The sequence below is a fragment of the Polypterus senegalus genome, chromosome 11, assembly GCF_016835505.1.
Source record: "Polypterus senegalus isolate Bchr_013 chromosome 11, ASM1683550v1, whole genome shotgun sequence".
Taxonomy (NCBI): domain Eukaryota; kingdom Metazoa; phylum Chordata; class Cladistia; order Polypteriformes; family Polypteridae; genus Polypterus; species Polypterus senegalus.
Window position 1 is genome coordinate 17,692,780 of NC_053164.1, and position 26,737 is coordinate 17,719,516.

At 40.9% G+C, this 26,737-nt stretch overlaps 1 protein-coding gene across 3 annotated transcripts in view; it reads left to right on the top strand.

Moving 5' to 3' along the window:
* Positions 1-23,859: 23,859 nt before the first annotated feature.
* akt2 (v-akt murine thymoma viral oncogene homolog 2) overlaps positions 23,860-26,737 on the top strand; it is a 137,355-nt gene continuing 134,477 nt past the window's right edge. Inside the window, exon 1 of one of the 3 annotated variants that reach the window (XM_039768107.1) lies at positions 23,860-24,123. The gene's annotated coding sequence lies outside the window, so the exon portion shown is untranslated. Of the gene's footprint in view, positions 24,124-24,246; positions 24,575-26,737 lie in introns of those variants that run through there. The other 2 variants (XM_039768109.1, XM_039768108.1) reach the window with 2 other exon arrangements.

Consider the following 26,737-nt stretch of genomic DNA (forward strand, 5'->3'; position numbering starts at 1 on the left):
ACATTGACAATCATGTTATGTTATTTTTAAAATGTTTCCTTTTCTTTTTCATAACTTCTTTAACACACTACTTCTCCGCTGAAAATTGCGGGTATTTTGCTAGTTAAAAGGACAACAAACCATAATATACAGGTGCTGGTCATAAAATTAGAATATCATGACAAAGTTGATTTATTTCAGTAATTCCATTCAAAAAGTGAAACTTGTATATTAGATTCATTCATTACACACAGACGGATGTATTTCAAATGTTTATTTCTTTTAATTTTGATGATTATAACTGACAACTAATGAAAGTCCCAAATTCAGTATCTCGGAAAATTAGAATATCAATTAAGACCAATGCAAAAAAAGGATTTTTAGAAATGTTGGCCAACTGAAAGGTATGAACATGAAAAGTATGAGCATGTACAGCACTCAATATTTAGTTGGGGCTCCTTTGGCCTGGATTACTGCAGCAATGCAACGTGGCATGGAGTCGATCAGTCTGTGGCACTGCTCAGGTGTTATGAGAACCCATGTTGCTCTGATAGTGGCCTTCAGCTCTTCTGAATTGTTGGGTCTGGCGTATCGCATCTTCCTCTTCACAATACCCCATAGATTTTCTATGGGGTTAAAGTCAGATGAGTTTGCTGGCCAATCAAGAACAGGGATACCATGGTCCTTAAACCAGGTACTGGTAGTTTTGGCACTTTGTGCAGGTGCCAGGTCCTGTTGGAAAATTAAATCTGCATCTCCATAAAGTTCATCAGCAGCAGGAAGCATGAAGTGCTCTAAAACTTCCTGGTAGACGGCTGCGTTGACCTTGGACCTCAGGAAACACAATGGACCAACACCAGCAGATGACATGGCACCCCAAACCATCACTGACTGTGGAAACTTTACACTGGACCTCAAGCAACGTGGATTCTGTGCCTCTCCTCTCTTCCTCCAGACTCTGGGACGTTGATTTCCAAAGGAAATGCAAAATTTACTTTCATCAGGGAACATAACTTTGGACCACTCAGCAGCAGTCCAGTCGAGAGGCTTCTGACGCTGTCTCTTGTTCAAGAGTGGCTTGACACAAGGAATGCGACAGCTGAGGCCCATGTCTTGCATACGTCTGTGTGTGGAGGTTCTTGAAGCGCTGACTCCAGCTGCAGTCCACTCTTTGTGAGTCTCCCCCACAGTTTTTGAATGGGTTTTGTTTCACAATCCTCTCCAGTGTGCGGTTATCCCTATTGCTTGTACACTTTTTTCTACCACATCTTGTCCTTCCCTTTGCCTCTCTATTAATGTGCTTGGACACAGAGCTCTGTGAACAGCCAGCCTCTTTAGCAATGACCTTTTGTGTCTTGCCCTCCTTGTTCAAGGTGTCAATGGTCGTCTTTTGGACAACTGTCAAGTCAGCAGTCTTCCCCATGATTGTGTAGCCTACAGAACTAGACTGAGAGACCATTTAAAGGCTTTTGCAGGTGTTTTGAGTTAATTAGCTGATTAGAGTGTGGCACCAGGTGTCTTCAATATTGAACCTTTTCACAATATTCTAATTTTACGAGATACTGAATTTGGGACTTTCATTAGTTGTCAGTTATAATCATCAAAATTAAAAGAAATAAACATTTGAAATACATCAGTCTGTGTGTAATGAATGAATCTAATATACAAGTTTCACTTTTTGAATGGAATTACTGAAATAAATCAACTTTGTCATTATATATTCTAATTTTATGACGGGCACCTGTATATCAATACACACTACCAGTTAAAAGTTTTAGAATATCTCAGTTTTTTAAATTTTTCTTCAAATGTAATCAGTCGAAATACAATGTGTGATGTAAAATGGTGAAAAGGTAAGTAGTAAACTGCCAGAGGTTTAAATTTAAAGTTTAGGTCAGCAAAAATGTAAAATAAGGAAATATCAGAATATTACAAATGGGCCTTCTTCAGGGAACAACAAATAGGTTACAACATCCAGATGTCCTGCGGCAATTAAAGTAAATGAAGTCTTGTAAGTTGAAGCAAACATTTAGCACAGGTGTTCCAACTTCTGCGTGTGTCTTTAAGCAGAGCTGTGTCACAACACCCTCTGAAGTGCTACTTGGACAATATTACACTGTAGAATGGCAAGAAAACAGCAATTAACAAATGAAATGAGACAGAGCGTTATTACCCTTAGAAGTGTAGGCCTTTCGTTTAGAGAAATTGGAAAAAAAATGTCAAAGTGTCAGTGAATCCAGTGGTGACCCACACAGCCTTCTCTGCTTGAGACTAAGCAGGTTTAATTCTCTGAGACTGTCAGAGTAGGGCAGTGGTTCTCAAACTGTGGGGCGGGCTCACCTAGGGGGGCACGAAGATGTGAAAAAAAGAAAACAAGAATGAAAAATATGAAAAAATACATCTATTGAAACCAAAACAAATGAACTTAAACTACTTTCTGATACTAGAAAAATAAATATGAGTTAGAGAAATGTCGATAAAAGTTAAGTAGGTGTAATAAAATATGCATCTATGATCTATCATTATTTAAAAAAGAATAAATTGGTATTAGTGGGCTCCTTTCAAAAAAATATTAGGGGGGGCGCGATTAAAACTGTTATGAAAACTCGGGTCACAAATACATAAAGGTTGAGAAACACTGGAGTAGGACATGTCCTAAAGTCCTGCATTACTCTTGTCTGCTATCCTCTGCTGAGGTTTAAGTGCTGCTATGTCTTTTTTGTAGCCTGGTAACCCAAACCTTATAATGTATTCTGCACATTGCTTAGTGAAATGTGTTAACATGAACCCATAAATCCTTTTCAGAGTTTGCTTCCTGTAGGACAGTGTCTCCTATCTTGCATTTACCATATACAGTGGTGTGAAAAACTATTTGCCCCCTTCCTGATTTCTTATTCTTTTGCATGTTTGTCACACAAAATGTTTCTGATCATCAAACACATTTAACCATTAGTCAAATATAACACAAGTAAACACAAAATGCAGTTTTTAAATGATGGTTTTATTATTTAGGGAGAAAAAAATCCAAACCTACATGGCCCTGTGTGAAAAAGTAATTGCCCCCTGAACCTAATAACTGGTTGGGCCACCCTTAGCAGCAATAACTGCAATCAAGCGTTTGCGATAACTTGCAATGAGTCTTTTACAGCGCTCTGGAGGAATTTTGGCCCACTCATCTCTGCAGAATTGTTGTAATTCAGCTTTATTTGAGGGTTTTCTAGCATGAAGCGCCTTTTAAGGTCATGCCATAGCATCTCAATTGGATTCAGGTCAGGACTTTGACTAGGCCACTCCAAAGTCTTAATTTTGTTTTTCTTCAGCCATTCAGAGGTGGATTTGCTGGTGTGTTTTGGGTCATTGTCCTGTTGCAGCACCCAAGATCGCTTCAGCTTGAGTTGACGAACAGATGGCCGGACATCCTCCTTCAGGATTTTTGGTAGACAGTAGAATTCATGGTTCCATCTATCACAGCAAGCCTTCCAGGTCCTGAAGCAGCAAAACAACCCCAGACCATCACACTACCACCACCATATTTTACTGTTGGTATGATGTTCTTTTTCTGAAATGCTGTGTTCCTTTTACGCCAGATGTAACGGGACATTTGCCTTCCAAAAGTTCAACTTTTGTCTCATCAGTCCACAAGGTATTTTCCCAAAAGTCTTGGCAATCATTGAGATGTTTCTTAGCAAAATTCAGACGAGCCATAATGTTCTTTTTGCTTAACAGTGGTTTGCATCTTGGAAATCTGCCATGCAGGCCGTTTTGCCCAGTCTCTTTCTTATGGTGGAGTCGTGAACACTGACCTTAATTGAGGCAAGTGAGGCCTGCAGTTCTTTAGACGTCCTGGGGTCTTTTGTGACCTCTCGGATGAGTCGTCTCTGCACTCTTGGGGTAATTTTGGTCGGCCGGCCACTCCTGCGAAGGTTCACCACTGTTCCATGTTTTTGCCATTTGTGGATAATGGCTCTCACTGTGGTTCGCTGGAGTCCCAAAGCTTTAGAAATGGCTTTATAACCTTTACCAGACTGATAGATCTCAATTACTTCTGTTCTCATTTGTTCCTGAATTTCTTTGGATCTTGGCATGATGTCTAGCTTTTGAGGTGCTTTTGGTCTACTTCTCTGTGTCAGGCAGCTCCTATTTAAGTGATTTCTTGATTGAAACAGGTGTGGCAGTAATCAGGAAATTGAACTCAGGTGTGATACACCACAGTTAGGTTATTTTTTAACAAGGGGGTAATTACTTTTTCACACAGGGCCATGTAGGTTTGGATTTTTTTCCTCCCTAAATAATAAAAACCATCATTTAAAAACTGCATTTTGTGTTTACTTGTTATATTTGACGAATGGTTAAATGTGTTTGATGATCAGAAACATTTTGTGTGACAAACATGCAAAAGAATAAGAAATCAGGAAGGGGGCAAATAGTTTTTCACACCACTGTAGCTGATAATTATTTCCATCCATCCATTATCCAACCCGTTATATCCTAAACCACAGGGTCACGGGGGTCTGCTGGAGCCAATCCCAGCCAACACAGGGCGCAATGCAGGAAACAAACCCCGGGCAGGGCGCCAGCCCACTGCAGACTGATAATTATTTTCTCAAGTTAAATAAGGAAAAAGATTAAATCTTACTTGTTAGTAAAAATGTATATAGAGAGAGTTTTAGAAATAAACTTGCTACTTTAGCATTAAAAGTCAAGGTGGAAGTAAAGAATTTAAGTGTAATCATGGACACTGACCTAAAGTTTAAATTACATACAGGTATTAATCATATTGCTAAGACTGCATTTGTCCACTTAAGGAAAATTGCAGAAGTTAGACTACTTATTATTTTGCAAGATGCTGACAAATTAATTCACGCTTTTGTTTTTAGTCAGCTTGTTTACTGTAATTCACTCCTCATTGGTCTACCTGAGAAAGATATTGATCAGTTTCAGTTAGTCCAGAATGCATCAACAAGAATCTTTGCCTGAAAAAGAAAATGTGAGCACATCTCATCAGTCTTTGCATTGTTACATAAGTTACCCATGCCTTTTACAACTGACTCTAAAATACCGCTAATGGCATATAAGGCTTGTCCCCCTACACTCCAGGTTGTAACCTCAGATCTTATAATGGTCATCTGCTTTATATTTCAAGAGCCAAGCATACTGTAGAAGAAGTGATGAGGCAGACATTTACTGTTATGCACCAAAAATCTGTAATACTTTTATCAATAGAATACACCAGGCTAACATTAAAAACTCATTTTTTAGTTTGGCTTTTATATAGCTCTAACCTAAATAAACTAGCCTAAACCTAAATTAACTAGAATTATTATACTCTTCAAAGAACCTGTAGTCTTTATTAATCTTTACTTTTCTATTCTAGTTTTTCTGTGGTGGCATTCTGCAACACCACCACCTGATCAAAGTCCTGTGCAGCTACCTGTGATGTTTGCATGTTGGAATGAAACAGATACCCCAACCTGCCACGAGATCCACTGCTTTGAATTCTCTAAGACATCTCCTAAAAATAAAAGAAAAAAAGAAAAAAAAAACACTTAAGAACTTGTGTTAGGAAAAATGCCCAGTGGGAGTTGGGTGGTCTTTTTGGCCTGTTACCACAATCCTAGTCAACTGGCTTTATTATCCATCCATCCATTTCCTAACCCGCTGAATCCAAATACAGGATCACGGGGGCCTGCTGGAGCCAATCCCAGCCAACACAGGGCACAAGGCAGGAACCAATCCCGGGCAGGGTGCCAACCCACCGCAGGACACACACAAACACACCCACACACCAAGCACACACTAGGGCCAATTTAGAATCGCCAGTCCACCTAACCGGCATGTCTTTGGATTGTGGGAGGAAACCGGAGCGCCCGGAGGAAACCCACGCAGACACGGGGAGAACATGCAAACTCCACGCAGGGAGGACCCGGGAAGCGAACCCGAGTCTCCTAACTGCGAGGCCTGGCTTTATTAATGGACTATCATTTTAGAAACTTAAAAAAATAAAACAATTCTATATTTTCTCTTAATTATATATCTTTCTTATCCATCCATCCATAATCCAACCCGCTATATCCTAACTACAGGGTCAAGGGGGGTCTGCTGGAGCTAATCCCAGCCAGCACAGGGCACAAGGCAGGAAACAAATCCCAGACAGGGCACCAGCTCACCGCAGGGCACACAAACACCCACACACACACACACACCCAGCACACACTAGGGACAATTTAGGATCGTCAATGCAACTAACCTGCATGTATAAATATGTGTTGAAGGCAAAGGTCAAAGGCATTTTATAGTGCCTCTCACAACAAGCAATTGAAGGTTCTGTAAAAATGAAGGATGTGAATTTGTATGTACAGTATTAATAAATATTTGCTGAAGCACAAGGTCACATGTGGTAATAATATATGGACTGTGGGAGGAAACCCATGCAGACAAGGGGAGAACATGCAAACTCCATGCAGGGAGGACCCAGGAAGTGAACCCAGGTCTCCTTACTGCGAGGCAGCAACGCCTACCACTGCACCACCATGCTGCCCTATTTTTCTTATGTAAGTGTGAATTACTTATTTTCTTTATACTATTTATGCATTAATTTTTTTTATGTAATTTTAATTTGTTATTCTTTGCATGTAATTACTTCTTTGAAATCCTGTAAAGACCTACATCATTTGTATGAAAATATGCTATAGAAATAAATGTTGTTGCTGTTGTTGAGTTTCGCAAGTTTACTAACTGTACTGAAATCTTTGTCATTAATATAAATCAGATAACATGAGGGACTCCATGGATGATCTCACTCTTATCAGTACTCTTTCTCTCACGCTGTTTAACCTAGCTGAGATCATTTTTGTAGGTGACTTCTGATTTCTGCAGCTGCTAGTTTTAAAAATAATGTTAAGTGTGGGATGACTGAGTGAAAGGGTATTTGAAAGTCTAAGTAAATATGTCATGTGTTTTACTTTCGACAGCTATTGCAGTTACCTGTTCAAATTAAATTTGATTGAATCCCTAGGGTCAAGTGATAATAATACAGGGTGGTCCAGATCTAATTATGCAGATCCACATCGTCTGGATGACTTTGATTTACTGTATGTGGGGATGATTCTAGTTCGGTGCAAAGACGATTCTTCATGTCGTCAGTTCGCACACTTCTTGATGGTCCGGGGTTTTTATGGTGATTTTCTATGTAATAAACTTAATAAGTTATAGCGTAATGGAAATTGCATAATTAGATCTGGACTACCCTATATAAATCGATTCTCAGTGTTTTGGAAGAGCAATGATGCAAGGACCAAAACTGTCAAGTTTAACTTTGGTAGGGCAAATTTTGAGCAGATGTGGTAAAGTATAAGGAAGATAAACTGGGATAGGCTTTTAAGTACGGAGGCAGTCAAGGAGCAGTGCAACAAAAATATTTTACATAAAATGCAGGACAGGTACATACCTAAATTCGGAATTAGTAGGAATTAAAAAAAAAAACTCCACAGTGGGTTAATAAAGAGTTGAAAAAGAAGTTGCAAAGAAAAAAACCAAATGAATAATGCGGACTGATACTTCCAATTTGCATCTTAGAGCATTTGAGAACATGGGGGCAACCATTAAGAAGAATTAACATGGAATCTAAAAGGTAGTTAGAGAAGAAAATAGGTGAAAGGCAACTCAAAGAGATTCCTTCCATATTTTAGTAGTAAAAGAGCAGTCAAGGTGGAGATGAAGTGCATCAGGAATAGTAAATTGGAATTAAAAAAGTAAAATAGCAATTGTTCTGAACTTGCATTTTTCATGAGGTCTTCACATGAAAGAAATTAGATACCTTCCCAGCAGTAACAGGGACTACTAAGGAGGTGTTGAGAGATTTGGAAGTTGTAGAGGGAGAAGAGACACTTAGATGAAATAGGCTGAAAACAAACAGATCACCAGGACCAGGTAATACGTATCCTCAAGTTAAGGAGGTTAGCAATTAAATAAACTGTATAAACACATGATGCATATTTTTAGGAAGTGGCTGTGCACTAAGGAAGTTCTGAAGGACCGGAGAAAGGCAAATATTATTTCATTATATAAAAAGGGTGATGGGGCAGATCCAAGTAACTATAGGCCAGTAAGCTTAATGCGCGTCATAGGTAAATTGATGGAAGAAATTATTAAGGATAAAATTGAGCAACACATGGCAAGAACAGGAGTTTTACTGAACAGTCTGCATGGGTTCGGAAGAGGGAGGTCATGTTTTACTAACATTTTGGAAATCTATGAGGAAGCAAGAAAAAGATATGATCAAAATGAAGCATTTGACATTATTTATCAAGTCTTTCAGAAAGCATTTGATAAGGTTGCACATGAGAGGTTAAACTTCATAATAAAAGAAGTGGAAGTTCAGGATGTTGTCTGTAGATGGGTGCAGAATTGGCTCAGGCACAGGAAGCAAAGGATGATGGGACGAGGAACCTCATCAGAATTGGTTGTTGTTAAGAGTGGTGTCCAGTAGGAGTTAGTTCGAGGACCACTGCTATTTTTAATACATATCAATAGGAATGTAATAAATAAGCTGGTTAAGTTTAGCTAGGTGAACTGGTAGAAAATATGCAATCAATTGAATCATTACAGAGGGGTTTAGACAGCATACAGGCTTGGGCAGATCTGTGACAGATTAAATTAAATGTAAGTAAATGTTAAGTATTACACATAAGAAGTAAAAATGTTAGATTTGAATACACAATGGGAGGTCTGAAAATTGAAAGTCTACCTTATGAGAAGAATTTAGGAGTCTTAGAGCACTCATCAAAATGAACTTCCAAACAGTGTTCAGAAGCCATTAAGGAGGCTAACAGAATGTGAGGGTATATAGTGTCCTGAGGTGTGAAGTAGAAGTCAAAGGATGTTATGCTACAATTTTGGTCTCTATGTTACAAAAAGGACATACAGTAGCTGTGCTACAATAAGTCCAGAGAAGAGTGACTGGTCTGATTCAAGTGCTACAGGGGATAAATTAAAAAAAAAAAAAAGAATAAATGAGCCGAGTCGTTAAAGTTTAAGCAAAAGAATATTAAGAGGAGGCTGTTACAATATTTTAAAATGAGTTCATCAAGAAGATGGGGACACAGTTGGAAACTTGGTAAGGGTAAATTTCACACAAACATTAGGGAAGTTTTCTTCACACAGAGAACCATAGACACATGGAATAAGCTACCAAGTAGTGTGGTAGACAGTAAGGACTTTAAGGACTTTCAAAACTACACTTGATGTTATTTTGGAAGAATGGTAGGTCTGAATGGCCTGTTCTCATCTAGATTGTTCTAATGTTCTAATAAACCCATGCTGGCTGTGATTTAGTATATCATTCTTTTGCCATTTTTTAGTATTGTTGCTTGATAAGGAGGAAATAAAATAGTTAAAGTGATAATCACTTACGCCTGCAACATAGCCATATATAAAAAAAAACAGAAGGAGTCTAAATACTTTTTGAATTCAGTGTAAGTAGGATACTGTACAAAAATGGATAAATGTATTAGGTCCCCCAGTTCTCTGTTCAGGACTAATAAGGTTCACTGCCCTTAGCTCATCAGATTATGACATGACTTCCACTTCAGGTGCTACTTGATTTTTTCTTCTCTATAAAGCTTTTAGATCATGAATTCCTTTTGTGGAGCCTGGAGACCAGAACAAGAACTCCAGAAGTGTTCTCAGTGTTGTATTACATTTCATGTGTATTGTCCTGTGAGATGAGATCAGATTTTATTAACATTTAATTTCCTTTTTAAACTTCTTCTGCATATTTGACTAGAGGATGAGAATGTTAGGCCATTGAAAAGCACTACACTAAGTTCTTTTCACTATTTGATTTCTGCAGTTATGGTTTGATTAACTAGAAATGACACTATATCTATCCATCCATTTCCTAACCCGCTGAATCCGAATACAGGGTCACGGGGGTCTGCTGGAGCCAATCCCAGCCAACACAGGGCACAAGGCAGGAACCAATCCTGGGCAGGGTGCCAACCCACCGCAGGACACACACAAACGCACCAAGCACACACTAGGGCCAATTTAGAATCGCCAATCCACCTAACCTGCATGTCTTTGGATTGTGGGAGGAAACCCACGCAGACACGGGGAGAACATGCAAACTCCACGCAGGGAGGACCCGGGAAGCGAACCCGGGTCTCCTAACTGCAAGGCAGCAGTGCTACCACTGCACCACCGTGCCGCCCCTATGACACTATATGATAAATGTAAATGAAATTTCCTTTTAATCAGTATGTAATGTAATAAAACAATTTCGTATTTTGTTTTATTACTTTGTGTTATATCCTTGTTTGTTTTGTAAAGTGCACTATATGAATCCATCCATCTATCCACTTTGTAACCCACTTATTCAGTTCAGGTTTGTGGCAGGGCAGCGCCTATCCTGGCTGATTAGTATACAAGGTGGGAGCCCTCATATACAGAGCCAGTTACAGTTGCCAGTTAATTTAAGGTGCCTGTCATTGACATGTGGGAGGAAAACCAAACAGTCAGAGGGGACAATATACAAATTTCAAACAGGCAGTACTGGTGTTAGGCCCAGCAAGCAGACTAAAGATTAGAAGACCAGTAAATTAACAGTAGTCAAGGTAAGTACTGGTCAAAACTCTGAATTTAAATTGACCTCTTGTATGGCCAAAGGGATACACTGAAACTCAAAGTTAATGGGATAAAAAGGAAAATCACTTGGTAAGAAATCTGATTAAAGTAAGGTGCACTGAGAATTCATAGTTATCCACAAACTTGCAAAAGCTTTTAAAAAGGCAAATAAAATGTTAGGTTATACCGTAAAAATCAGAAATATTGTGCTTAGGCTATATAATACACTAGTAAGATTGTATCTGGAGTACTGTGCGCATTTCTGGTTACCACACCACAAAAAAAGGCATAGCAGCACTTGAAAATGTGCAGAGGTGAGAGCATCTTGGGATTGAAGGACATGTCCTTCTCTGACAGATTTAGAGAATTAAACCTGTTTAGTACTGAGCAGAAGAGAATGTGTGTGGACCTAATCCAGGTTTTCAAAATAGTGAAAATAATTGAGAAAATAGATCCAACAGAATTAGGATGAATCATGTACTCGAATACACCAGTGGAAAGTAAGTGGAAGTGCATTTAGGACTGAAGCCTGGAGGCACTTCAAAGTCAAAGTGAACTTTATTGTCATCTCAACCATATGCAAGTATACAGATAGACAAAATTGTGAAGCTCAGGGTCCACAGAGTAACAACATGACGTGCAAATAATAAATTAAAAATAGAATTAAAATTTAAATTTAAAATTAAAACACAAACAAGACAAGACATTGTGCAAAGACAAGACAAAGAAGTAGTAGCAATATTCACATGTAGTTAGCAATATGAACATTGATGTAATGTATGGTATTTGCAGTCTAGATACATACATATAGTAAATACAGTAGATATATTTATATGTAATATAATAAATAAATAAATAATAGATAATGGGCGGCATGGTGGTGTAGTGGGTAGTGCTGCTGCCTCACAGTTAGGAGTTCACTTCTCAGTTCCTCCCTGTGTGGAGTCTGCATGTTCTCCCCGTGTCTGCGTTGGTTTCCTCTCACAGTCCAAAGACATGCCGGTTAGGTGCATTGGCGATTCTAAATTGTCCTTGGGGTGTGTGTGTGTGTGTGCCCTGCAGTGGGCTGGCGCCCTGCCTGGGGTTTGTTTCCTGCCTTGCGCCCATTGTTGGCTGGGATTGGCTCCAGCAGACACCTGTGACCCTGTAGTTAGGATTTAGCAGGTTGGATGATGGATGGAGATATAGATAATACAGAAATTATCAGTGTATGATAATAGTTGTTTAAGACATTTGTAAACAATGACAGGTCAGAATGTTTCACAGCAGAAGGATATCAAGAGTGTCCAAATACTTAAAGGTCAGTATGAGAGTTTCAGTTCTTTTTCTACATACTCACTTGTCTTTGCAGGAAAGTGGCTTGCATGTATAAATTTTGTTCTGTTTTTAGAGGTGGTTGATGCAGTGTGGCAGATCCCAGGGGGCAGCCTGGTGTTAAGGAGTCTGACAGCTTGGGAGTAAAAGCTCTCCTGCAGCCTGGCACATCTGGCTTTGATGCTGCAGTATCTTGTCTTGGATGGCAGAAGTGTGAAAAGTCCATGTAAGGGGATGTAAGGGGTCCTGCACAATGCTGCAGGCCTTGCGGACACTGCATTTGTAAAATATGTCCTGTAGTGAAGGGAGAGGCACCCCAGTAATGTTTTCTGCTGTCTTCACTATCCTTTGCAGGCATTTGCGGTCGAATATGTTGCAGTTGCCGTACCAGACAGTCTGGTCAGAACACTCTCAATGGTGCCTCTCTAGAACATGGTGAGGATGAAAGGGAGAAGACTTGCTCACTTCAGCTGCCTCAGGAAGTGTAGTTTCTGCTGGGTTTTCTTGGTAAGTGATGAGGTTCAATGTGTCCACGTAAGTGCCTCAGTTATGTGCACACCTACTCCTAACAGTCTCCACATCTAAACTGTTGATGCTGAGTGGGATGTGTGCAGGATGTGATTTTCTGAAGTCCATGATTATCTCTTTTGTCTTGTCAACATTAGTACTAGGGTGTTGTACCGTGTTAGCCATTGTGAATGTAGAGAAAAGCCAAGCAAAATGACACCTTTTATTGACTAACTAAAAAGATTACAATATGCAAGCTTTCGAGGAACCTCGGGTAACTTCTTCAGGCAAGATGTAATGGTAAGTTGCCTCGAAAGCTTGCATATTGTAATCTTTTTAGTTAGTCAATAAAAAGTGTCATTTTGCTTGGCTTTTCTCTTGTCAACATAGAGAGATAGATTGTTGTCTTCACACCATACAGACAGCGGTTCCACCTCATCTCTGTATGCTGTTTCATCATCCCTGCTTATCAGTCCCAGCATCGTTGTATCATCCGCAAACTTGATGATGTGGTTGATGTTGTGCATGGCTGTGCAGTCATGAGTCAGCAGGGTGAACAGCAGTGGACTTAGCACGCAGCCCTGTGGCGCTCCAGTGCTCAGTGTGATGTTGCTGGAAGTGTTGCAGCCTATCCGAACTGACTGGGACCTCTCTGTCAAGAAGTCCAGGATCCAATTGCAGAGGGTGGTGTTCTTTACAGAAAGAGTTGTGGAAATCTGGAACAAATTACTGAGTCTTGTACTTGAAGAGAAAATGTGTATACAACCTTTAAGAAGTATCTAGACAAGATATTGGGACGGCTTAGCTATTAGCTTAACAATCAAATCCGATGGACTGAATGTTCTCCTCTTGTTTATCAAATTTCTTTTGTTCTTATCTAACACTCAATACCCCAGCATGACAATGCAAAAACATGATTTAAAAATTTTTTTCAAATTTATTAAAAATGAAATGCTGAAATATCCCGTTAATTCGAGTATTCAGATCCTTTACTCAGTACTTGATTGAAACCCATTTGGTAGTTTCAGCTGGGTCTGACACCTAGATAAACTACAATAAATGTAGTTCAAGCAGAAACATCGACAATCTTTAATAAGTAGATAGATAGATGATAGATAGATAGATACTTTATTAATCCCAAGGGGAAATTCACATAATCAAGCAGCAGTATACTGATACAAAGAAACAATATTAAATTAAATAGTAATAAAATGAAAAAATGAAAAAAATTAAAATAAAATTAATGTTAGCATTTACTCCCCCGGCTGGAACTGAAGAGTCGCATAGTGTGGGGGAGGAAAGATCTCCTCAGTCTGTCAGTGGAGCAGGACAGTGACAAAAGTCTGTCACTGAAGCTACTCCTCTGTCTGGAGATGACACTGTTCAGTGGATTCAGTGGATTCTTCATGATTGACAGGAGTTTGCTTAATGCCCGTCACTCTGCCACAGATGTTAAACTTTAATCCTACAATAGAGCCTGCCTTCTTAACAAGTTTGTCCAGGCGTGAGGCGTCTTTCATCTTTATGCTGCCACCCCAGCACACCACCGCGTAGAAGAGGGCACTCGCCACAACCGTCTGGTAGAACATCTGCAGCATCTTACTGCAGATGTTGAAGGATGCCAACCTTCTCAGAAAGTATAGTCTGCTCTGACCTTTCTTACATAGAGCATCAGTATTGGCAGTCCAGTCCAATTTGTCATCCAGCTGCACTCCCAGATATTTAAGGTCTGCACCCTCTGCACACAGTCACCTCTGATGATCACAGGGTCCATGAGGGGCCTAGGCCTCCTAAAATCCACCACCAGCTCCTTGGTCTTGCTGGTGTTAAGGTGTAAGTGGTTTGAGTCGCACCATTTAACAAAGTCTTTGATTAACTTTCTGTACTCCTCCTCCTGCCCACACCTGATGCAGCCCACAATAGCAGTGTCATCAGCGAACTTTTGCACGTGGCAGGACTCCGAGTCATATTGGAAGTCTGATGTATATAGATTGAACAGGACGGAGAAAGTACAGTCCCCGGCGCCCTGTATTGCTGCACACAATGTCAGACCTGCAGTTCCCAAGACGCACATATTGAGGTCTGTCTGTAAGATAGTCCACAATCCATGCCACCAGGTGTGAGTCTACTCCCATCTCAGTCAGCTTGTCTCTAAGGAGCAGAGGTTGGATGGTGTTGAAGGCGCTAGAGAAGTCCAAAACATAATTCTTACAGCACCACTGCCTCTGTCCAGGTGGGAGAGGGATCGTGTAGCATATAGATGATGGCATCCTCCGCTCCCACCTTCTCCTGGTATGCGAACTGCAGAGGGTCGAGGGCGTGGCGGACCTGTGGCCTCAGGTGGTGAAGCAGCAGCCGCTCCATGGTCTTCATCAGATGTGACGTCAGAGCAACAGGCCGGAAGTCATTCAGCTCACTAGGACGTGATACCTTTGGGACAGGGTGATACAAGATGTTTTCCAAAGCCTTGGGACTCTCTCCTGTTCCAGGCTCAGGTTGAAGATGCGCTGTAGAGGACTCCCCAGTTCCAACGCACATGCCTTCAGCAGTCGTGGTGATACACCATCTGGACCTGCTGCTTTGCTGGCACGAAGTCTTTTCAGCTCTCTGCTCACATGGGCTGCTGTAATTGTGGGTGGGGATGTCTCACCTATGCTGGTATCAGCAGAAGGATGGTTGGAGGATGCAGTACTCCGAGGTGAGAGTGGGTTACTGTGATCAAACCTATTAAAGAAGTTGTTCATTTGGTTTGCTCTCTCCATGTCTGTCTCGATGGCGGCACCCGCTCGAGCTGCAGCCAGTGATAATCTTCATCCCATCCCACACTTCCTTCATGCTGTTGTTCTGCAACTTCTGCTCCAGCTTTCTCCTGTACTGCTCTTTCGCCCTGAGCTGGACTCGAGTTCCTTCTGCACGGACTTGAGCTCATGCTGATCACCACCTTTAAAAGCCCTTTTCTTCTGGTTCAAAAGGCCCTTGATGTCACTTGTAACCCATGGCTTGTTGTTAGCATAGCAGCATACTGTTCTTACTGGAACTACAATGTCCATACAGAAGTTGATGTAATCAGTTGTGCATTCAACAGCCTCTTCAATGTTCTCACTATGTGACCCAAGCAATATATCCCAGTCTGTAGTTCCAAAGCAGTCTCTCAGAGCCTGCTCTGCCTCAGGGGACCACTTCCTGAATGATCGTGTAGTTGTAGGTAGCGCCCTCACTCTTGGTTTGTATTGAGGCTGAAGCAGAACCAGGTTATGATCTGCTTTCCCAAGCACAGGCAGTGGGGTGGCGCTGTATGCGTCTTTAACATTTGCAAACAGTAGGTCGATAGTCCTGTTTCCCCAAGTGTTACAATCCACATACTGGGAGAAGGTAACTGGATGAGATACTTGGACAGCTTAGCTATTAGCTTAACAAAAGAGCTTGATGGACTGAATGGACTCTTTTCATTTGTCAAATTTCTTATGCTCTTATGTCTATAGATCAATTTTATGAGATTGTAAATATGATGTTTTACCATGTTACAAAAGAGAAAATGTAATGGATGATCATTCCAAATGAAAGACTAGTGAGGCAATAAAATCTATACCCAACATTTTCTAAAAATAAATCCATATGATGATTTGAACTAGCACTTTGACCAAGTCATAAATCCTGCAGTTTAGACTAATGAGACCAATCTTACAAAGAGTCAGGTCAGGAAAAGGCTAACATCGCCACTGCATGTTACCAGCAATGTGTAGTCTGTGGTATTCCTCACCTCTGAGATAACAGGTCATTTTTCATTTCATTTCATGTCATTTTAGATTTATTTATATAGCACATTTAAAAGAGAACAAGTGTCAAGCAAAGTGCTGCACAATAAAATCAACTAAAACAAAACAAAAAATGCAAAAAAAATAAAACAGAAGAGTGACAAAGACACATTTTAAAAGTAATAAAACAACTAACAGATTAAGAAAGCAATAGAAGGAGATAACCACACTCAACTGACAGCAATACAAAACACACCAAGACAAAACAGACAGCTGAATACATAGTCTTTAAAATAACTCAGAAGCCTGAGAAAATAAATAGGCTTTTGTATTTGACTTAAAAATATTTAATATACGGGATGCCTTAAAGATGGAAGTCAATTCCACAATTCTAGAGTCTTGGGACAGCTACAGAGAAGGTCCAGTCACTTTTAAGCCTCAACTGAGAGCGCGGAACACTTACAAATATTTGATCACAGGACCATAGGGCTCGAGAGGTAGAATGGAGGCTGACAAGGTCAGACATATGTTGGAGCTATGCCACAGAGAGCTTTAAAAGCAGATAAGAAAGCCTCAGAGTCGACTCTGTATTTAACAGGCAGCCAATGCAAGGAGATGAGCACAGGAGTGATGCTCTCTCTTTTAGGTAGAGAGAGTTGCAATAGAATAAAAGCATGAATGACTATTTCCAGATCCTTAAAAGACAAAATATGCTTGAGTTTTGATATATTCCTAAGTTGAAAGAAGCTACCACAAACACCTGAGTTTATTTGTTTATCAAATTTTAAAGCAGAGTCAAAAGAAATATCAAGGTTCCCACATAGCTGTGTACATTAGCTGACAACGCGTCCAGATCATTAGCTATAACTTTGACAGAGTCATAATTCCTGAATATGATTAAATCTGCTTTGTCTTGGTTTAGTTTAAGAAATTTCTGTGACATCCAACACTTAATGCCCCACAGACAATTCGACATGAGATGCAGAGCAAGTGGAAGTGGAAGCTATAACTGTATGTCATCTGCATAACGTTGCATTTTTGAAAAATGGACCCAAGGGGAACCAGGAGAACAGGATAGGGCCTAAGATGGAGCCTTGAGGTATTCCACATGCAATTGCTAGAGAGGAGGACTGATAATTTCCCATCATAACCTAAAAGGTTCTGTTTTTCAAATAAGAGGCAAAAAACTTCAACGCCATAGCCTGAATGCCAACACTATTTTTCAGCCGATCCAACAAAACAGTATGATTAATAGTGTCAAATGGTGCACACAGGTCCAAAAGAATTAAGACAACACACTTTCCAGATGCAGCAGCTAGAAGTAGATCATTAGAAAATTTCAAAAGGGCAGACTCTGTACTATGCACTGCTGTAAAACCCAACTGGAAATTGTCTACAGTGTTATGTGTACTTAATAACAAGGACAATTTGTAAAAAAAAAAAAACACTTTCTTGAACACCTTAGATAGAAAAGGGAGCTTAGAGATGGGTCTAAAATTGTTAAGAACTGATGGGTCTGGAGAAGTTCAGCCTGGATGTTACAGATCCTTGAGGCCTTCCCTACCCTCAGCTGGTTCACCACCTGTGCACCTCACCTGGTTCACAGCTAATTGGAGGATCAACCTCAAGAACCGTGGACCCAGAGATGTCCAACATCTTAGCCGGAGGATCAGCTTTAAGCAGCTGCTCAAAGCAGCCAGCCCTGCGGGTTACAACTGCAGCGTCATCCATAAGGACCGTTCCATCAGCCTCCCTGACTGTTCCTCGGAGAGTCGCAGACAGTTACAATATTATATGAATTCATTAATTTTGTTAATAATATATTATATTTTGTTAATATAGTTTTGTTTTGTAAATAAATATGACTATTCACTAAACTAACCTACCTTATATGTCATTTTCGGTCCCAACCCCTGACGGATAATCAAGATTTTACAGTACCAAGTTTCATTATAAGCAAGAACTTTCTTCTAATTAGGGAACTGGTTGGAAAGAAAACCTGCAGCCACTGTGATCTTCCAGGATTTTAAATGAGGACCCCTGATGTAGTACCAGTCAATTTAATTCAAGTAAATTCAAGTATGCTTTATTTGCATAATAACTTTAAATTAGTACTGTTGAAGCAGGAAATAAATAAAATATACAGTGCATCCGGAAAGTATTCACAGCGCATCACTTTTTCCACATTTTGTTATGTTACAGCCTTATTCCAAAATAGATTAAATTAATTTTTTTCCTCAGAATTCTGCACACAACACCCCATAATGACAACGTGAAAAAAGTTTACTTGAGGTTTTTGCAAATTTATTAAAAATAAACAATTTGTGAAAGCACATCTACATAAGTATTCCCAGCCTTTGCCATGAAGCTCAAAATTGAGCTCAGGTGCATCCTGTTTCCCCTGATCATCTTTGAGATGTTTCTGCAGCTTAATTGGAGTCCACCTGTGGTAAATTCAGTTGATTGGACATGATTTGGAAAGGCATACGCCTGTCTATAGAAGGTCCCACAGTTGACAGTTCATGTCAAAGCACAAACCAAGCATGAAGTCAAAGGAATTGTCTGTAGACCTCCGAGACAGGATTGTCTCGAGGCACAAATCTGGGGAAGGTTACAGAAACATTTCTGCTGCTTTGAAGGTCCTAATGAGCACAGTGGCCTCCATCATCCATAAGTGGAAGAAGTTCGAAACCACCAGGACTCTTCCTAGAGCTGGCCGGCCATCTAAACTGAGTAATCGGGGGAGAAGGGCCTTAGTCAGGGAGGTCACCAAGAACCCGATGGTCACTCTGTCAGAGCTCCAGAGGTCCTCAGTGGAGAGAGGAAAACCTTCCAGAAGGACAACCATTTCTGCAGCAATCCACCAATCAGGCCTGTATGTTTAGAGTGGCCAGACGGAAGCCACTCCTTAGTAAAAGGCACATGGCAGCCCGCCTGGAGTTTGCCAAAAGGCACCTGAAGGACTCTCAGACCATGAGAAACAAAATTCTCTGGTCTGATGAGACAAAGATTGAACTCTTTGGTGTGAATGCCAGGCGCCACGTTTGGAGGAAACCAGGCACCGCTCATCACCAGGCCAATACCATCCCTACAGTGAAGCATGGTGGTGGCAGCATCATGCTGTTGGGATGTTTTTCAGCGGCAGGAACTGGGAGACTAGTCAGGATAAAGGGAAAGATGACTGCAGCAATGTACAGAGACATCCTGGATGAAAACCTGTTCCAGAGCGCTCTTGACCTCAGACTGGGGCGGTGGTTCATCTTTCAGCAGGACAACGATCCTAAGCACACAGCCAAGATATCAAAGGAGTGGCTTTAGGACAACTCTATGAATGTCCTTGAGTGGCCCAGCCAGAGCCCAGACTTGAATCCGATTGAACATCTCTGGAGAGATCTTAAAATGGCTGTGCACCGACGCTTCCCATCCAACCTGATGGAGCTTGAGAGGTGCTGCAAAGAGGAATGGACGAAACTGGCCAAGGATAGGTGTGCCAAGCTTGTGGCATCATATTCAAAAAGACTTGAGGCTGTAATTGCTGCCAAAGGTGCATCGACAAAGTATTGAGCAAAGACTGTGAATACTTACAGTATGTACATGTGATTTCTCATTTTTTTATTTTTAATAAATTTGCAAAAACCTCAAGTAAACTTTTTTCTCATTGTCATTATGGGGTGTTGTGTGTAGAATTCTGAGGAAAAAAATTAATTTAATCTATAAGGATACAAAATATGAGGGGTGTTCAATAATTTATCTACCTGGGTATCACATGTTTGTCTTACAAATCTGAACTTATCATTGGAGATCAGGAAATGTTCTGGCAGGCAACACATGCATTATGAGGTCATTTCTTATCAGGCACTGCTAGAGAGAGGATGGTAAACACATCTACCTGGATGTCTTCAAATACATAAACAGATTGGGAGAATCATTCAATCATTAAATCCCTTACAAATGAGTTAATAATATCTACTGTTGCTGAACTAAACAGGGTTGTCTGCCAGTTTTTACAAAGATGGCTAGGCTTACTAAGGAGTATCAGCAGTATTGCTTTGTACAATAGCAGCTACAACCTGAAACATCCACTGAAATCTGTTGAGGAGGAGTTCAGAGTACTCTGAGGAACAGAGGTGCTGCAGTACTGGGAATCTTCATATCTCAAGGTGGCTGGAGCAAGAGTGACACTGAGAACAGGAAAAAAATGGAGAGCAGAAGGAAGCAGTTGAAGAAGCAGAGGCATGACACTGCCACTAAGTCCTGTTGGGCATATTTGCCAAGGAACAAGCTAGTTTTGAAAGTCTTAAGGTCCCCTATTTTGACAAAGCACAAGGGAAAGAGTGACAAAAACTGGTGCAGAATAAGAGCAGTTGTGGAGGAGGAGAGGGCCCACAAAGCAGTGGCAATGAGATAGCAAAGAGTCTGGATTAAACAGAAGAAGGTAATGGAGTGCATGATCACTTGGAATAATCTCAGGAAGGTTGATCTACAGTGCATGCACATCAAAATGCTGTGTATGATGTTCCAACCTGCCATAGTGGAGCCTTGTAGAAAGACCAGCTTGCCCTGGCAAGCAAGAGAACATCCTGAGCTGCTATCCCAGAACTCTTGCTGATATTCACTATTGCTGGAGAAATGGCCAGGTCCTCCGGACAAATTATGACACCATCTGAAGTAGCTTTAACATCTGCTGGAAAACAACGTTTGTCAAGAAAACCATACACTTAGTCAAAAAATGACCAACAGTACAACACCATAAAACAACTAGGTTACTATAAACTGCACAGGACTGAAAGCTAAGAGTAGACCCAGGTAAATCACTACAGTCATCCAACCATCATGAAGACTACAGTGAGGCCCAATATCATGTTGCAGTCGGACTCATTAAAGTAAATTCTTCTGCATGAGCTCTGCTGTGCCATTGGAAAAAATGTATAGAGGAGACCTATGAGGAGAAAAGGGTCAAGTACAAAGAGCTGGAGAGCAGTTGCTACAGAAGGCTGGAAAGCTATATGTTGGCCTATGGTGGTCAGGTATAATGGCACTGTGAAGCATATGCCACACTTGGATTATCGAGAGAGAAGGAGAGCCATATTCAACCACTACAGACACAGGCAAGAAAGTGTCAAGATGACTCTGGCTCAAGAGGGCAGATCTGATGGTTGCAGCTAAGGCACAGATCAGGGTCTGAACCACTGCATCAGGCGAGCTTATATGATTTTTGTAATACCTGGAACACCTGACAACCCTGGATAACATCACTCAAGATGTGCCCTAGCCTAGCATCTTGTAGATGTGTCTGGAAAAAAAGAAAAACAAAGGAAAAGAAGAAGCCAAATGAAATCCACGAGAGACTGAATGTTGTGTGTGTTTATAGTGATGATGCATCTTTTGTATTATAAGGTAAAGTTTTGACCAAAAAATTTAAATGGGGTTAGGAGTCAATTAAAGATGTCCCAGAACCAGGCCCGCCGCCAGAAATATTTGGGCCACAGACAACTGGGTACATGTGGGCCCCTCTGCCTTCCCCCGGGTCCCCACATATCAAAACCTTCAAATACGTATACAAAATGATCGAAATGAGTTTATCCGACAGCGACAATGCTGCATTTATGAATACCAGACTTGATGAGTTAAGCCTTCTCGCACATCAAAGTCTGACTGCGAGAAGGAAAGCCAGTGCTAACGGAAGCTCGTAGCAGAATTGAAACAATACATTAATGAGATAGGCCTATATATTATCTAACGTGTAACGGTACAATTATACCAATGCAATGAATAGGAGTAACATCTAAACATTTTAATATATACTAACGGTTAGGGTTATCTACATGGTGTACAACCAGTATGGTAATTTGCTGTATCAAACTTCAAAGTTTTCAAAAAATCCGGGTGATCCAGAATCTTTAGTGATACAGACAAAACCAACGCACACTCGTCACTGCTTTAAAAGCAACATTAAACACCCAAGCGAATGAATTATCAAACTACGGAGACAGACTTCTGCTACACCATACACGTCAACATCCATGATAGTGCACAACTGAGACAGAACAACGCCTGTGTGTGTGAAACGGAAGTATTCAATTACAGAGGCGAAGTCAATCCATTATCTACGTACCCTGTACAACAAACATACTACTCAACGTCAAGCTCAAGGACGTCGGCGTCGGCTCTCCTTTGTCTCTGAGAAGCTTGCCGCTGCCGGCCCCCTTTGACGAGCGTGCTTCACATGACAGGAGCACGATATCTACTTGCATGGAGCGTGTGGCTATTAAAACACTCACTTGTTTTGTTCTAAGCTAAATGATTTAACTTTTCTATTACATGTAACTTGAATAATTGTCAGAATATATATCTACGCGCACAGCATCAGCATAAAAAAAATCAAGCGTGAAGGGGCATCCTTCCATTAGGGCCCCAGACCAGAGTCCCGTTTGCTCCCCTCTGGTGGCGGGCCTGCCAGAACATACATCCACTTGAGGCATTGCAACATGAAATGTGCCAAAAACTGGAGGCCATGATTATGGAAGATGGTTGTGTTAAATTTAATGTTATAGCCCATGAACTAGGGGTTTCAGCTGGCACAGTTTACACAATCATCCATTCCTGTTTGATGATGTCAAAGGTCAGTTACAGATGGGCTCACAGGCTGATGACACAGGCTTAGTAAGCATGTTGCCCGTAATTTTGTCACGAGAACTTGAATCTTCTTAAGAGAAAAACCTCACTGACATTTTCTCACAAACTGTTACTTGGGATGAAACGCATGTTCACCACCATGATGAACCTGAAACCAAACAAGAGTCCATGCAATGGAAGAATAAAGGGGTTCCAACCACTAATAAAGTTTGTATGCAGCAGTTTTCTGGAATACAAAGGGTGTTCTGCTGTTGGATCTCATGCCACACAAATCAACCATCACCAGAGAAACCAACATTTCCACAATGACAATGATAATGACCTCAAGGAGGGGTAAACGAACTGGCTGGGTGGCCAAGAGGAATCTTTCTGCTCCGAAGGGATTAAATCACAGTAGGCAAAGGGGACCAAAAGTGCTGTAATCAAGAGGAATTACAATGAAAATGAATGAGGTGAGCTTGACCATCACATTTTATTTTCATAGTCTGGTCACCCTTGTAAAATATATTTGGTAAAGTATATACTGATATGTTCCGAGTAGCAGAGTTTCTTCAATTTCTATACCAAAACATACACAGACTAATAAACACATCTAGCAGCGAAAACTACAAAAAATTGCTTGCAAACTCCAGGAAGACCACTAAAAAACTTCTCTTCAGTACGGAAAGGGTAGGTAACTGGCTCGATGAAAGTTTAATTGCTGATTGGATAAGCTGACTGTCAATCAGCCTCGAGCCGCGCAAAGCCTCATCGCGAATAAATAATACCGCTCACTACAATCTGTTTTTCGTCAGCTACTACAAAGCGAAACCACTTCTCTCTGACAATTTGGCTGGAAATTCCGTGTAGTGTAGCGTGATTTTCTTAACATTCCCTCCATTACATAAATGATAGTGGCATAAATTAATAGCGGATAGGCCTTGGGGTTAGCAGCGGCTGCGGGTAGCGCAGTCCCCGGATCGGAGGGGCACGAAAACGCGAGGCTTGCGGAGGGAGGGAAGAAGCGTTTTTTTTTTTGGTCTGAGTTGTGCGTCATTTCCTGTTTGTGCGGTTTCGATCCTTTGTAGCTCGGCGGCGGCGGCGGCCTGCTTCGTTCACCCTGAGAGGGGAGCCGGACGGGAGGCAGAAAATACACACACACATTCAAAAAAAAAAAAAAAAAAAAAGCGACCAGGACTACCCTCCGCCATTACTTAAGACACCCACTAAGAAACTCTGGGAACGCCAGGCTTAGGCAGGCAGCCGGCGAACTCGCTCAAGGGGGTTGCATGAAGCCCCGCAAGCGACTGCCCTCGACCAGCTTCGCCAGGTAAGCAGATGGAGGAAGGGAAGTGTTTGTGGAGGGGCTGAGTAATGGAGCCGAGGGAGGGAGGGAGGGACGGAGCGAGCCGCGACCGACAGCCATTAACTACCGCGAAAAAAAAGAGGGGAGAACAAGACGACCGCCAGCAAAGCCGAAGCGCATCTCCGGGCGGCGTGAGGGGGGGTTCACCCGGCCGGACCCTTCCGCCTCACAGTTTGAGAGTACGGCTCGAGGTTTTGGGTTTGTTTACTTTGCACTTTTTCATCCAGTAAACTGCCGTATTCCCATATTGACCGGGTGGACTAAAGTGGAATGTGAAGATGAACGGACAGAAAAGCACATCGGCGTTCTTCACAGTTGATGTCTAGATAGCAGAAATAATAACGCCTAAAACGACGGATTGCGAAAACTTGATGAAAATTAGCGAGAATGAGATCGTGAGTGACACGAAAACATGGTATTTTAAAATTTTTTCGAACTTTTTTTTTTGAGGTTTCTTCGACTCTTGCACAATGGGGTTCTCTGATCGGGTGCACACGTGAAGAATTTGAGTGTTAAAAGAATCGGGACAGAGGAAAAGAGTCCTACTGTCAATATTTGCTCGGCGCCCGATCGCACAAAGTACTAACAGGAAAACGGTCAGTTACCTTACGGTTTAGTAACGTGGATTTCAGAATAATTGCTTTTTCTGTGTTACGCGAGTCCCTGCTGACCTGTAAGGTATGAAATGTGACGTCGTGTTAAGTGCCCCGGGTTTTCTTGGAGAAAGGGAGTAAAGAAAGTCCGCTATTCTCGTACCGATTTCATGCAGCAACGTGCTGTCAAGCTTTGCTTTATATAGCGCTGTTAACATACAACGTTAGGAAACGCTGTACAGAGCAGATGCTATCGCAGAACCGTGTGGATTGGATAAAATTTAAAAGAAGCAAGAATGTAGACGGAGACCAGGGAAACATCCGACTTCTGCTTTAGAATAACGCAACCCTTTCGGGCAAAAAAAAGACCAAGTAGGTGATTCGGTCTACACTCCTAAAAAAATAAAGTCGACAGAGTGGTTCTTCAGAATGATTACGTAAAGAGGCGATTTTCCTCCACATGCAAGTTACAGAAATGACTTTTATTTAGATTCGTGTATGACTCCGTAAATAATTGTGAATGGATGGTGATTGATTTGTGAAATACCAATGGGTTCCTGGTTCTAAAAGGATTTTTGCTGCAAATAACAAAGGCAGGTTATCTTGATCTGTTAGTATCCCTCAAAGTAACCTGCTATTAAAGATTTTTATTTTATCCTCTTATTAGTAATCTGTTCAAATTCCAGAGAAGCAATATCATATGCGGATAACTATTCCCAAAATGAAAAAGTACATTGTCAAGCAATGGTTCTTTTAGGAACCACACAATCAATCAACATTTATTTATATAGCACATATTCATACAAAAAAATGTAGCTCAAAGTGCTTTACAAAATGAATAGAAAAATAGTGACACAATAAAAAATAAACATAAGTCAACATTAATTAACATTGAATAAGAGTAAGGTCCGAGGGCCAGGGTGGACAGAAAAAACAAAAAAAAAAACTCCAAAGGCTGGAGGAAAAAAATTAAAATCTGTAGGGGTTCCAGACCACGAGACCGCCCAGTCCCCTCTGGGCAATCTACCTAACATAAGTCAAACAGTCCTCTTTGTATTTAGGGTTTTCATGGAAGGACCTGATGATGATGGTCACGTAGACTTCTGGCTTTCAGTCCATCAATGTTGGTGCATCATGATGTTTTGAGTAGGTGGTGGTGGCGCAGGCCGCCACCACAAAGAAACCGGAAAAAGAAACAGAAGAGAGAGTAGGAGTCAGTATGGATTTTGGAGCCACTGTGAATAGTTATTATGAAGAATTGAACATACAGATTATCAGTATTAAATTAAAGTGAAGTTATAAAAAGGCCATGTTAAAGTAATGTGTTTTCAGCAGTGTTGTAAAGTGCTCTACTGTATTTGCCTGGTGAATTCCTATTGGCAGGCTATTCCAGATTTTAGGTGCATAACAGCAGAAGGCCGCCTCGCCACTTCTTTTAAGTTTAGCTTTTGGAATTATAAGGAGACACTCATTTGAAGATCTAAGGTTACGATTTGGAATATAATCCAGTAAACTGCCATTACAGAACTAGTATTTGTTTAAGAGAGTACCCCTTTCATGGTCTTAATCATGCAAGGACTAATTAAGGAATCCAAACTGACCAGTTTCTTAGATCCATAGAATGTAGATGCTGTATAAAATAAAGGTTGGGTTTATGGATATTTGAGTTAACAACAACAACAACATTTATTTATATAGCACATTTTCATACAAACAGTAGCTCAAAGTGCTTTACATAATAAAGAATAGAAAAAAAAAAAAACAAAACAAATTAAATCAACATTAATTAACATCGAATAAGAGTAAGGTTCAATGGCCAGGGGGGACAGAAAAAATAAAAAAACTCCAGACGGCTGGAGAAAAAAATAAAATCTGTAGGGATTCCAGACCATGAGACCGCCCAGTCCCCTCTGGGCATTCTACCTAACATAAATGAAACAGTCCTGTTTGGATTTAGGGTTCTCACGGAAGGGCCTGATGATGAT